We start from the raw sequence: 12180 nt of genomic DNA, 5'->3' as shown, positions 1-12180 counted from the left end.
CTCTCTCGCCGCTGGTCTCCATTCTCTCTCTCTCTGTATACGTACTGATACACGCTGCTTCCTGTAGCCGGAAGCAGCGTGTATCAGTATGTATACAGAGAGGGGAGACCAGCGGCGAGAGAGCAGCGCTTGGAGCCAGGCAGCCGGTGAGTTGTAAACAGCGCTTCCCTGCTGCTCACGAACTCTGCATCTGAGGGGGGAGCACGGAGGGCGCCCGGGAGAGGAGAGGGAGGGAGAGGTCGGGCTGCCCTCCCTGCGGCTCCCCCCTCCATTATTGGGGGCATCTACCTATCTAACCTATTCTGGGGGCACCTACCTAATCTAACCTACGCTGGGGGGCAGCTGCTAATCTAACCTACGCTGGGGGGCACCTACCTATCTAACCTACACTGGGGGGCACCTACCTAATCTAACCTACACTGGGGGGCAGCTACCTATCTAACCTATACTGGGGGCAGCTACCTAATCTAACCTACGCTGGGGGGCAGCTACCTATCTAACCTATACTGGGGGCAGCTACCTAATCTAACCTACGCTGGGGGGCAGCTACCTATCTAACCTACACTGGGGGGCACCTACCTAATCTAACCTACGCTGGGGGGCAGCTACCTATCTAACCTACACTGGGGGGCAGCTACCCATCTAACCTACACTGGGGGGCAGCTACCTAATATAACCAACACTGGGGGGGCAGCTACCTATCTAACCTACACTGGGGGGCAGCTACCTAATCTAACCTATACTGGGGGGCAGCTACCTATCTAACCTATTCTGGGGGCACCTACCTAATCTAACCTACGCTGGGGGGCAGCTGCTAATCTAACCTACGCTGGGGGGCACCTACCTATCTAACCTACACTGGGGGGCACCTACCTAATCTAACCTACACTGGGGGGCAGCTACCTATCTAACCTATACTGGGGGCAGCTACCTAATCTAACCTACGCTGGGGGGCAGCTACCTATCTAACCTATACTGGGGGCAGCTACCTAATCTAACCTACGCTGGGGGGCAGCTACCTATCTAACCTACACTGGGGGGCACCTACCTAATCTAACCTACGCTGGGGGGCAGCTACCTATCTAACCTACACTGGGGGGCAGCTACCTATCTAACCTACACTGGGGGGCACCTACCTAATCTAACCTACGCTGGGGGGCAGCTACCTATCTAACCTACACTGGGGGGCAGCTACCTATCTAACCTACACTGGGGGGCAGCTACCTAATATAACCAACACTGGGGGGGCAGCTACCTAATCTAACCTATACTGGGGGGCAGCTACCTAATCTAACCTATACTGGGGGGCAGCTACCTATCTAACCTATACTGGGGGGCACCTACCTAACCTATACTGGGGGGCACCTACCTAACCTATACTGGGGGGGCAGCTACCTTATCTAACCTATACTGGGGGGCAGCTACCTAATCTAACCTATTCTGGGGGGCACCTGTCTAATCTAGCCTATACTAGGGGGCACCTACCTAATCTAACCTATACTGAGAGGCACCTACCTATCTAACCTAGGGGGGGGGGCGCAATTTTTACACCCTCGCCCTGGGTGCATTTTAGCCTAGAAACTGCACTGAAAAGGAAGAATCTTAAATGGAGTGAATGTTTAGAGAAAAATCATTAAAGTGTAATGCAGAATGAAAGCTACGACGATTCCTTTCAAAATGTTCTTGTGCCTGGCGGTGTGCCTAGAGAGTCCTTGAAAAACATCCCTTATGGTTGCGAAAGCATCACATGTTAAAAAGAAGAGCCTTGTAAATCCACTCAGACTGATCTCTTGCTAGTCCAGTCAAGGACGTTTTCTTCGAAAATAACAGCAATGGGCTGTACAGTTAGCACAAGCTGTAGCTTGCTCATCAAGATAATGACAGATTGCTTTTATGTTTTTGCCTACAGATGGGTTTAGACGAATGACCTGTTTGGTGTCTTATTCAGCAATACTGTATTTTCGTAGATGCTTTTGCTTTATCACTGCATATAGATTAGAGTTCTTTGTGAAATAGGATTTGTTAATACACATCCATCAAGAAGAAACATGGCCAACTGAGATAAACACTATTAAAAGGCCACCTTTCATATTTTCGTTTTTTTTTTCCCCCCGATTATTAATGAAAGACAATAACTGAGACCGGCGGGCGAGTCGAAACAAAAGAAAAACCCAGTTGCAAGTATTCCTTCTTGTGTATAAACAGTTCATTTGTCTTTATTCATTAAGATAATGTGTTTAAAAGGCAGTTGAAATGTCAAAGCACTGCTGGATTTAGTATAAACTTAAATTCCATTACCTGGCAGGCATTAATTGCTTATGGAGCGAAGGAATTCCTCCCAAGGGTCTCATACGTTTCCTTTTGTCATTTTGCTAACTATTCTGTCTAGAAGAACTTCGAGCCCTTAATCCACCAAAGGGATCATAAACTGTGCGATAATTCAGTCCAAATAATTAGCATTTACCTAAACGCAAATGGCCCTTTCATTACAAAGTACTATGCAAAATTGATAATGAAATAATTACACAGTGAGGTGAAAGAAGTCAAGTAGGTATCCTCTAAGCAATGCGTACAGTATGCTTACTACGTTGCAGATTATACCTGTAAGTTAGTTAACGCAAACCTTTCAGGTCAGTGGCCCACTAAGGGCAGTGGTTGCGCCTGCTAAGCGTGGCGTGGCGTGGTTTGCATGCACTGTACCTGTGACTTTCCATTTTTTGTTGTTTTGGTTTTTTAAAGGGACACCGAGCTCTAATTAAAATCAAAATCTGAACTTACCTGGGGTTTTCTCCAGCCCACCGTAGGTCGGGAGGTCCCTCGACGTCCATCTGGCTCTTCTCCCAGGGCCTGGACAGAAATCGCTCTCCGGAGGCTCCCGGCAACACTGGGCCTGAGTGTCGGGCTCCTCTTCCTGAAAGGTGACGTCAGCTGTCACCACGCCGGCCACCTGGCGTCATCATGGTGGCCGGCGTGACAGTACTGCGCATGCGCGGTTTAATCACGCATGCGCTGTACTGTCACGCCGGCCAGCGTGATGACTCGAGATGGCTGGCGTGGTGATGACTGGCGTCACCTTTCAGGAAGAGGAGCCCGACACTCTGGCCCAGTGTCGCCGGGAGCCGCCAGGGAGCCATTTCTGACCAGGCCCTGGGAGAAGAGCCAGATGGACGTCGAGGGACCTCCCGACCTACGGTGGGCTGGAGAAAGCCCCAGGTAAGTTCAGATTTTGATTTTAATTAGCACTCGGAGTCCCTTTAATAAGCTTTGAATTATGTTTTATCTACATGCCTGGTTTCTCTGTGTCCGAGTGGAATGACTCCCGGAGCATAGCACTGCCCCTTGTACAAAAGTTGTTGGCGCGTCTATATCTATAAATAGAGAAGCAATGACCTTTAGTGCAAGGGGCAGGGCTAAGCACTGCAAGCTGATACACCTGAACATGGAGAGATTCGGCAGGTAGATAAAACTTTTTCAGTGCTCCTATTCTTTGCATTCGAGTACAATCATTCCAAAAATGCAGCAGGCCCCGCGATTGCAACTAGGTCAAATCGCAATCACTCCTGTGGGTTCAGCTGCATACACTTTCGGTGGAATAGCGCTTTTTGGCATTGCTGGCAATAACTAGCAATCCCAAAATGCAGTTGAAAGCATTGTAGTGGGCCCTTAGCTTAAGTCAAATATTAATATTTGTCTTAATAAGTCTCAACTGTCCCATCTAACTGTGCTGGTGAATGTTATGAAGAGTATCTTAAATTGTATTCCTTGGAGATTTGCTTGACATTTCCTAAAAGCAAAACATGAAGGGGTAACTAAAGTACTGTAGTTGCTGCCATCACTGGCATATGCCAAATACAATGTCACATCTGGCTTCTGCTGCACCAATTCCAATTTATACATAAAGTGCAGCCTATTGGTGTGATACTTAGCCAATCAAAAGGTGTGAGTACAGGCACATGGTAGAGGTGGTGAAAGAAGGTGGTGTCATTTACGTAGGCTAATTGTGTGTAACCCTTGGGTTTCTGACTCAACACATCTGAGTTGTAAGCCATATCTCTTGTCCCAGTCCTCAAGGCCGACCAACAATGCATGTTTTGTGCAACAGTGCTGAGGCATTAATTACCCCACCCGTGAATATGTGCAGTTTCCTGCAAAACATGCACTGTTAGGCTTTGAGGAGAGGGTTGGGAAACTCACTGCTACTTGATATTTGCCACTACATGTATGCTGCACAGCTGCTATTTTCACAGTGGTTTGGCACAGGTAATACTAATAATAATAATGGGTACAATATTATCATGGTAGGGCTAAAATTAATACCATATCAACAACTAACCAGTTTAAAGTGAACCTTAACTGATCATACATTTTTTTCACTTATCTGGGGCTTGGACTAGCCCCTTGCAGCCAAACTGCGCCCGCGGTGTGCCAAACCGATCCTCCGTTCCCCAGCGTGGCTTAGTTTAATTTCTGCCGACTGATTAAATGGCGGGTCACTGCCCCTGCGTGGGCCTGGTCACGCAAATCTTTGTTCATTTTCACATCGGCGAGCGTATCCTGCACAGGCGCATTAAGAGAGAACCTCTTACTGTGAGTGTGAAGTACGCACTCGCCGATGTGAATGCATACGAGGATGTGCAACCAGGGCTGTACAGGCGCAGTGGCCCACAGAATGATCAGTCAGCAGAAATGAAACTAAGCTGCGGGAAAGAGAGGAGACTGCAAACTAAGCCAACAAGCATCAAAATATATTGCTGCCATGGAGGTTCCTAGACAAAACTCTTCTCAAGGTGAGATATCCACAAACAAAGGGCTAGTGTAATCATTCCAATGTTAGTTTAGATACTTTAGTTAAATCAGTTTCCTTGGTGGGTTTTTTAATGTATTTTACAATATGTGGTATCAGTATTGAGTCTGGTTCCTTTGAAGCAATAATAGAATGGGCTGAGGTTGTATGTTAGAGCTGAGGGGTGGAAACTGAAAACCTACAGTCTAGTGTTGAGTTTGTGATGCAATAAACCTTTTCTCCTAGGAGATAATGTTTTCATCTTGTATTTAAATTAACTTTTCAGCATTTTTTTTTTCAATTTAAAAAGTACCAAAAGATAGTTGAAAAACTACTATCAAAATTATTTTGAGCCTTTTCTTGCTTGCTGATGGTTTAAAGTGCAATTTATTTACAAGTTGTGAAAATATCACCGAGGAGAAAATTCAGGTGGAAAAATGAATTGCATGTGGACTAGTATCTCACAAAAGTGGGGTACTGTGGCCCATATGCAATTCTCTATTTCTCCTGAGTTTTCTCCAAGGTGATATTCTCCCACTTTGTCATAAAATCCGTTGTAAGCCACCAACAAGCAAGAAAATACTCAAAATAATTTTGATAGTGCTTTTTCTTTACATGTTGGTACTTTTTAGATTACAAAATGCTGAAAAGTTATTTTAAATAGGAGTTAAAAAAAATTATCTCCACGGAGAAAACTCAGGTGAAAAAGTGAATTGCATGGGGGCCTGTTTCTCTAATGTGTGGGACATCCTCAAATAGAAGATGGAGAAGTGCAAGGTCTCTAAAACCCACCAGCTTCGTGGTGTCATCATGGAGGAATAGAAGAGGATTCCAGTGGGGGGGCGTGGCCACGACGGAGACCAGGGTGGCTGTGTAATCCCTGAGCTCCTGCTTCGGCGAACACAAAAGCGGCTTAAAGCAGTGCACAAATGTCCACAACCTACCAGCAGACACAGGAGGAGATGGAGACCAAGGGGGACAACACGAAGAAGCGTAAGGCAGCCCTGAAACCCCCAAAACTGACTGACTTCTTCATGGAGAAGCCACAGCGCTCCACACGGAAAAACCAAGATGGCGCTGATCCCTCCCTGCAAGCCCAGATCCCCGCGCGGCCAGACAGCCACAGCACTTGCGGCGATCCAAGCGGACATGAGGAGGACACGATACCCACCTTATTACCCGGAGCAGATGCGGATAACTCTCCCTTCAGCAGTCCGGCCAGATCTCGCCCACGCATGGAGGCGAATGAGAACCCGCTTAAGGTAGGCCTCGCACAGCCCCCACATGACGCTATTATAACAAAACTCACCGACATCTCAGCATTCCCAGCCACTAACGTTCCCGCATCGCAGGAATTTATTAAAGAACTCTTGCTCGCATTCAGAGCATCCCTTACAACGGACTTTGCGAATATGCAGACCAGCATTCAGAGAGAGATGAATGAGCTGGGTCACAGGGTAGACATGGCGGAAAATAAGATTACGGAAATAGTTAAAGAACATAATGTGATGGTTGACACATCAGACCAACACACCAAAGACATAACATGGCTAAAAGCGAAAGCTTCTGATTCTGAAGACCGGTCTAGACGGAATAATATTAAGCTACGAGGCATCTCTGGAACAGTTCCTACAGGAGAACTAAGATCATATGTACAGTCTTTAACAAAAACCGCTTTGCCAGGCATATCAGATATTGAATTAACAATCGATAGAGCACACCGTCTGCCTAAACCGTCCCATCTAGCTGAACATATACCGAGAGACGTAATAGTCAGATTTTTATTTTATCAAACTAAAGAGAACCTGCTACTAGCAACAAGGAAGATGAGATCATTACCAGATCCGTTCTCCAAGATACAACTATACACAGATCTGTCGCAAGCGACACTACAGGCCAGAAGAACCCTGCAACCTATAGCTAAAGCCTTGATGAACACACAAATCCCATACAAATGGGGTTTCCCCACGAAACTTCTGTTCTCAGTACACAACAAGAACTATGCTATAGCGAATCTGGAATCTGGAGTCAATCTCCTAAAGCAATTGAAAATCCAGTTTTTGGGTGACCCGGCTGCATCTGCAAAAGATCAACCTGTCCAGCGGAACCCCTTCACCGCTCCTCCCTAAGACCTTCTCAGCAGGCACAACTGATATTTTTCCTTTTTTGCAGCCGAGCCAGGCCAATTGTGTTTAAAAGTTTCCCTACAAGTGCGTATAGCACTGAGCAATTGTTTAATTGCTATTCCCCAACATGTGGTGTAGTCCTTTGAACTTGTGTGCTACACTTAATGGGTACTCACCAAGTACCCCTGTTTCTGCTTTTACAACTGTTTATGTTTACCTAGCTGTTTATGTAGCTGTTTATGTTCTTGTAGCTGATTATGAGTCGTACCTCACCCTACAGATTAGGCCATCTAAAAGTCTCAATAACTCGATACTAATGCTATATGTGTCTACATATCACGATATGTTTGATAGAAAGCGGAAAAAATCAAAACAAAGGGAGAAAACAGGTAATGGCTAATGTACCTTTTATCCAAGTCTATTCAATTAATGTCAGAGGTTTAAACTCCGCATTCAAAAGGAGATTACTATGGAAGGATGCTAAATCCCAAAACGCCCACATTGTTATGGTACAAGAGACGCACTTAATCCAAAAAGATACTAAATATTGTTCTTCTCCTGACTATACAAATATTTATCATAGCGTGTTCACCAAAAAAAAAAGAGGTGTCCTGTTAGCATTCAGTAAAGAAATTGCCGTAACGCCTATCTCGGTTGAGGTAGACGAGGGAGGAAGATATATCATCTTTGTAGGAAACATAAACGACCAAAAGTACACAATAGTAGCTCTATACGCCCCCAACTCCTCCCAAAAAAGTTTCCTACAAAAATTGATACAGAAAATAGACAAGATTAAGCAAGGCCATCTATTAACCACCCTGGCGTTCTGATAAGATCGCCAGGGAGGCTGCGGGAGGGTTTTTTTTAAATTAAAAAAAAACTATTTCATGCAGCCAACTGAAAGTTGGCTGCATGAAAGCCCACTAGAGGGCGCTCCGGAGGCGTTCTTCCGATCGCCTCCGGCGCCCAGAATAAACAAGGAAGGCCGCAATGAGCGGCCTTCCTTGTTTTGCTTACACCGTCGCCATAGCGACGAGCGGAGTGACGTCATGGACGTCAGCCGACGTCCTGACGTCAGACGCCTCCGATCCAGCCCTTAGCGCTTGCCGGAACTTTTTGTTCCGGCTGCGCAGGGCTCAGGCGGCTGGGGGGACCCTCTTTCGCCGCTGCTCGCGGCGAATCGCCGCAGAGCGGCGGCGATCGGGCAGCACACGCGGCTGGCAAAGTGCCGGCTGCGTGTGCTGCTCTTTATTTGGCGCAAATCGGCCCAGCAGGGCCTGAGCGGCAGCCTCCGGCGGTGATGGACGAGCTGAGCTCGTCCATACCGCCCAGGTGGTTAATAGGAGGAGATTTTAATGCATGCGTATCAAAGAATGATACTACTGCCAAAACTACAACGAACCCAATCCTTATGGAAAAAGTGCTGAGATATAACAATCTATTAGACCCGTGGAGAATCCTACACACAACGGAAAAAGACTATACGTTTTATTCCGCGGTTCATAAATCCCATTCACGAATCGATTATTTCCTCACAGATAGAAACCTATTACAACTAGTGACAGAAACAAAAATAAGCAACATTACGTGGTCAGACCACTCCCCCATACAAATCTCTATTAGAAATGAAGCGCACACTGCAAGACCTAAATTATGGAGGATGAATTATTCCAATATGTCCAACCCTAAATACATAAATACTTTCAAAGAACACATAGAAAACTTTTTTGCCACCAACAACACCCCAGACACTGACCAAGCCACTATATGGTCAGCCCATAAAGCCTACATGAGAGGCCTATACCTCCAACAAAGCTCTAGAATTAAAAAGGAAAGACAGAAATCATATTTAAACCTTCTTACCCAGATCCAAAACTTAGAAAAAGCACATAAACAAGCACCAGATCCAACCATATATAATAGACTGTTCTATCTCAGGCAAGAGCTGAAAAACCTCCTCCTTTATCAGTATGAAGCAAACTTACGGAAAAATAACTCCCTCAAATACTCCCAAAATAATAAAGCGGGGAAATTTCTAGCGAATGCATTAAAACATAGAAATACCAAATCTATGATACACGCAATCATACACCCAACTACCAAAGTAAAAGTAATGAATCCCAAGCACATAGCTAACGCATTCGCTGAATATTATTCACAACTATATAACCTACAAAGGGACCCCAACACCACCCAACCCTCACAAACAGCAATTAATGATTTCCTTAGTTCAATCGACCTACCGAAACTAGAATCGGAGCAATTGGAAACATTAAATACACCCTTCTCCCAAACTGAAATTATTAAGACGATCAAATCCCTGAAAAAAAATAAAGCACCAGGCCCAGACGGCTTCCTTAATGAGTACTTCATCACATATGCCCAAACACTGACCCCAATATTAACTGACCTTTTTAATGCCTTTATGACAAATACTCCTATACCTAAAGAATACCTACAGGCAACAATAACCGTAATCCCTAAAACTGACAAAGACCACCAACACCCCCATAATTATAGACCAATCTCGCTATTAAACGCGGACATAAAGCTTTATGCCAAATTGATCGCGAACCGACTGATGCGGATCACACCTGGTCTACTGCTACCAGACCAGGTGGGATTTACAAGGGGCAGGCAGGCATCAGATGGCACAAGACGTATGCTGAATGTGCTGAGACACTTGGAGCTCTGTCGAACGCCTTCTCTTCTTCTTACATTGGATGCAGAGAAGGCGTTCGACAGGGTACATTGGGGCTTCCTAAAGGCAACCCTTAACAAATTTGGGTTTCAAGGTCCGATCTTAAACGCCATTATGGAACTCTATGTGAATCCCTCAGCAAAAGTAAACGCGGCTGGTTTCCTATCTGATGCTTTTGATATATCCAATGGCACCCGCCAGGGATGCCCACTGTCTCCTATTATATTCGTCCTTCTTATAGAAACATTAGCACAAAAAATACGTTCCACTCCTGAAATTCAAGGGATAACTATAGGTGGAAGCACCCATGTAATAAGTCTATTTGCGGACGACATAGCCTTAACTCTCTCAAACCCCCATATCTCGCTAGAGAACTTACTCGGGGTGATAACAAAATTTTCTGAAGCATCTTTCTACAAATTAAACCATACTAAATCACTAATCCTAGGACTGAATATTCCACCAAAGCTTAAGGAATCTATAACGCAAAAGTTCTCCTTTCCCTGGGCAGACCTGGCGGTGCCATACCTGGGTATTCATTTAACAGCAAAAGCAGCAGACCTTTTCAAACATAACTTTGTTCCGCTATTAACAAAACTCAAAAATGAAGCCCAATCCCTCAACAAATTCTCCCTATCCTGGTCAGGAAGACTAGCGTCTTTTAAGATGTTCCTACTTCCCAAAATATTGTATCTATTACGAACCTTACCCATACCTATTAAAAACTCATTTTTTATAGAAACAAAGAAAATCATAAACGACTTGATATGGGCCGGACGGAAGCCTAGGATTGCGTACAACACTATGACATTACACACAAAAAAAGGAGGAGCAGGACTACCAAACATTTGGGCCTACTACCACGCCTGTAACCTTGAATTCGCTAAAATGTGGTGGTCAAACAGTAATGATAAAAAGTGGGTCACAATGGAGCAAGAGATATTAGCATTGTCCCCAAGAGATTTACTTTCAAGTATGATGCTTGGACATAAACCACCCAGACACACCTTCCCGACTATCTCAGCAACACTATTGTCATGGGAAGTCTTCGTGAGACATCCTCCCCATGAAGGCTTATATCTCACACCCAGAATTCCTCTGACAGCCATGCAAGTCATGATTCCTGATCTGAACCTAACACAATTCAAAGCAGCAGGTATTATGAACCTAAATGATATGCTAGAGGGGACTAAGATAAAAACTTTCATTGAATTAAAAAAAAATACAGCATAGTTGAGAATGCAATATTTACGTATTATAAGATCGCTAGCTTCCTAAGAACAAAGAAAATAAACCTCCCACAAATAGCCAGCCAGATCTTGACCATGCTTAACGCAGCAAAACCTCCATCGGGGAGTATAGCCACATGGTACGTTGAACTACTAACACATAAGGTATCACCCATAAGCAGATATGTTCAAATTTGGGCATACGACCTCAATATTAATCTATCAGTACCCCAAATAATCACATCCACTAGAATACTATCAAAAATGTCTAAATGCAACTCCCACTGGGAACAATATATAAAAATCCTTACAAGATGGTACCTCACCCCAAGAAAGCTAGCATACTTTTCGGAAAATACCTCTGCAATCTGCTGGAATTGTTCATTACAGACAGGAACCATGATACATATGATGTGGGAATGCCACCACGTATCAGCACTTTGGAACCAAGTTCAAAATTACATCAGACAGAATCTCATCCCAGACTTCAAGCTAACTCCGCAACTAGCGATTCTACTCATCGGAATTGACAAAGTTAATATTACTTTTCGCAAGCAAATTACGCATCTAATTATGGCAACGCTGTGCACTATTTCGAATAATTGGAAATCTGCTGATACGTATGACCTTCCCAGCCTGATAGCAACATATAAACGAAACATGCTGCTAGAGGAATATCTGAGCCCCAAAATAACCTCTGAATAGACCCAATGGAATAGACTAAACTAAATAAAGTGGTATAGTCACTATAGACATTGTCGAACCTGATGAACTCATATTAAAGGATATCCAAAATAGATAGGGTGAAGTAAAAAGATCTTAATTAGATAAGTTGTTTGCTATGTTTCTTTATGTTATGATTAAGTTATCATTTCTTTAGGATTCTATAGAAATCCACTAACAGTTGCAAGGAAGCAGGAAGATTAGTACTGATGAACCAGCTTTCGATTGATTGGTCTAAGTACCACTGCCCCAATCGAACAGAACAATGGGAAGGAGATCTGAGGTCAACCAGCCTATACGGTTCTATGAATGGTTGACTAGGATCCCAGCTCCCATTGTATGTACAGCATAGGATACTAATAATGGCTGAAACCCTATATACCCTTGCACGAGAACCAAATAAGCTATACTCTATTGTTTGATGAATGATCAACTGTTTATTACTATCTCATATATGGATATATACGTATAAATGTATAATCTGTCCAATTCTTTTCTCTATGTACATTGCATCCTAGCTCCACAAAGCTTTGAAATGTGAATTATAAAAGATGTCATTGTACTTGAATCCTGATGTATAACAGAATGCAAACCAATAAAAATTTTATTGAATTAAAA

The sequence above is a fragment of the Hyperolius riggenbachi genome, chromosome 1 (assembly GCF_040937935.1).
Source record: "Hyperolius riggenbachi isolate aHypRig1 chromosome 1, aHypRig1.pri, whole genome shotgun sequence".
Taxonomy (NCBI): Eukaryota; Metazoa; Chordata; class Amphibia; order Anura; family Hyperoliidae; genus Hyperolius; species Hyperolius riggenbachi.
The sequence above is the reverse complement of the archived record's forward strand: the minus strand, read 5'-3'. Positions refer to the sequence as shown.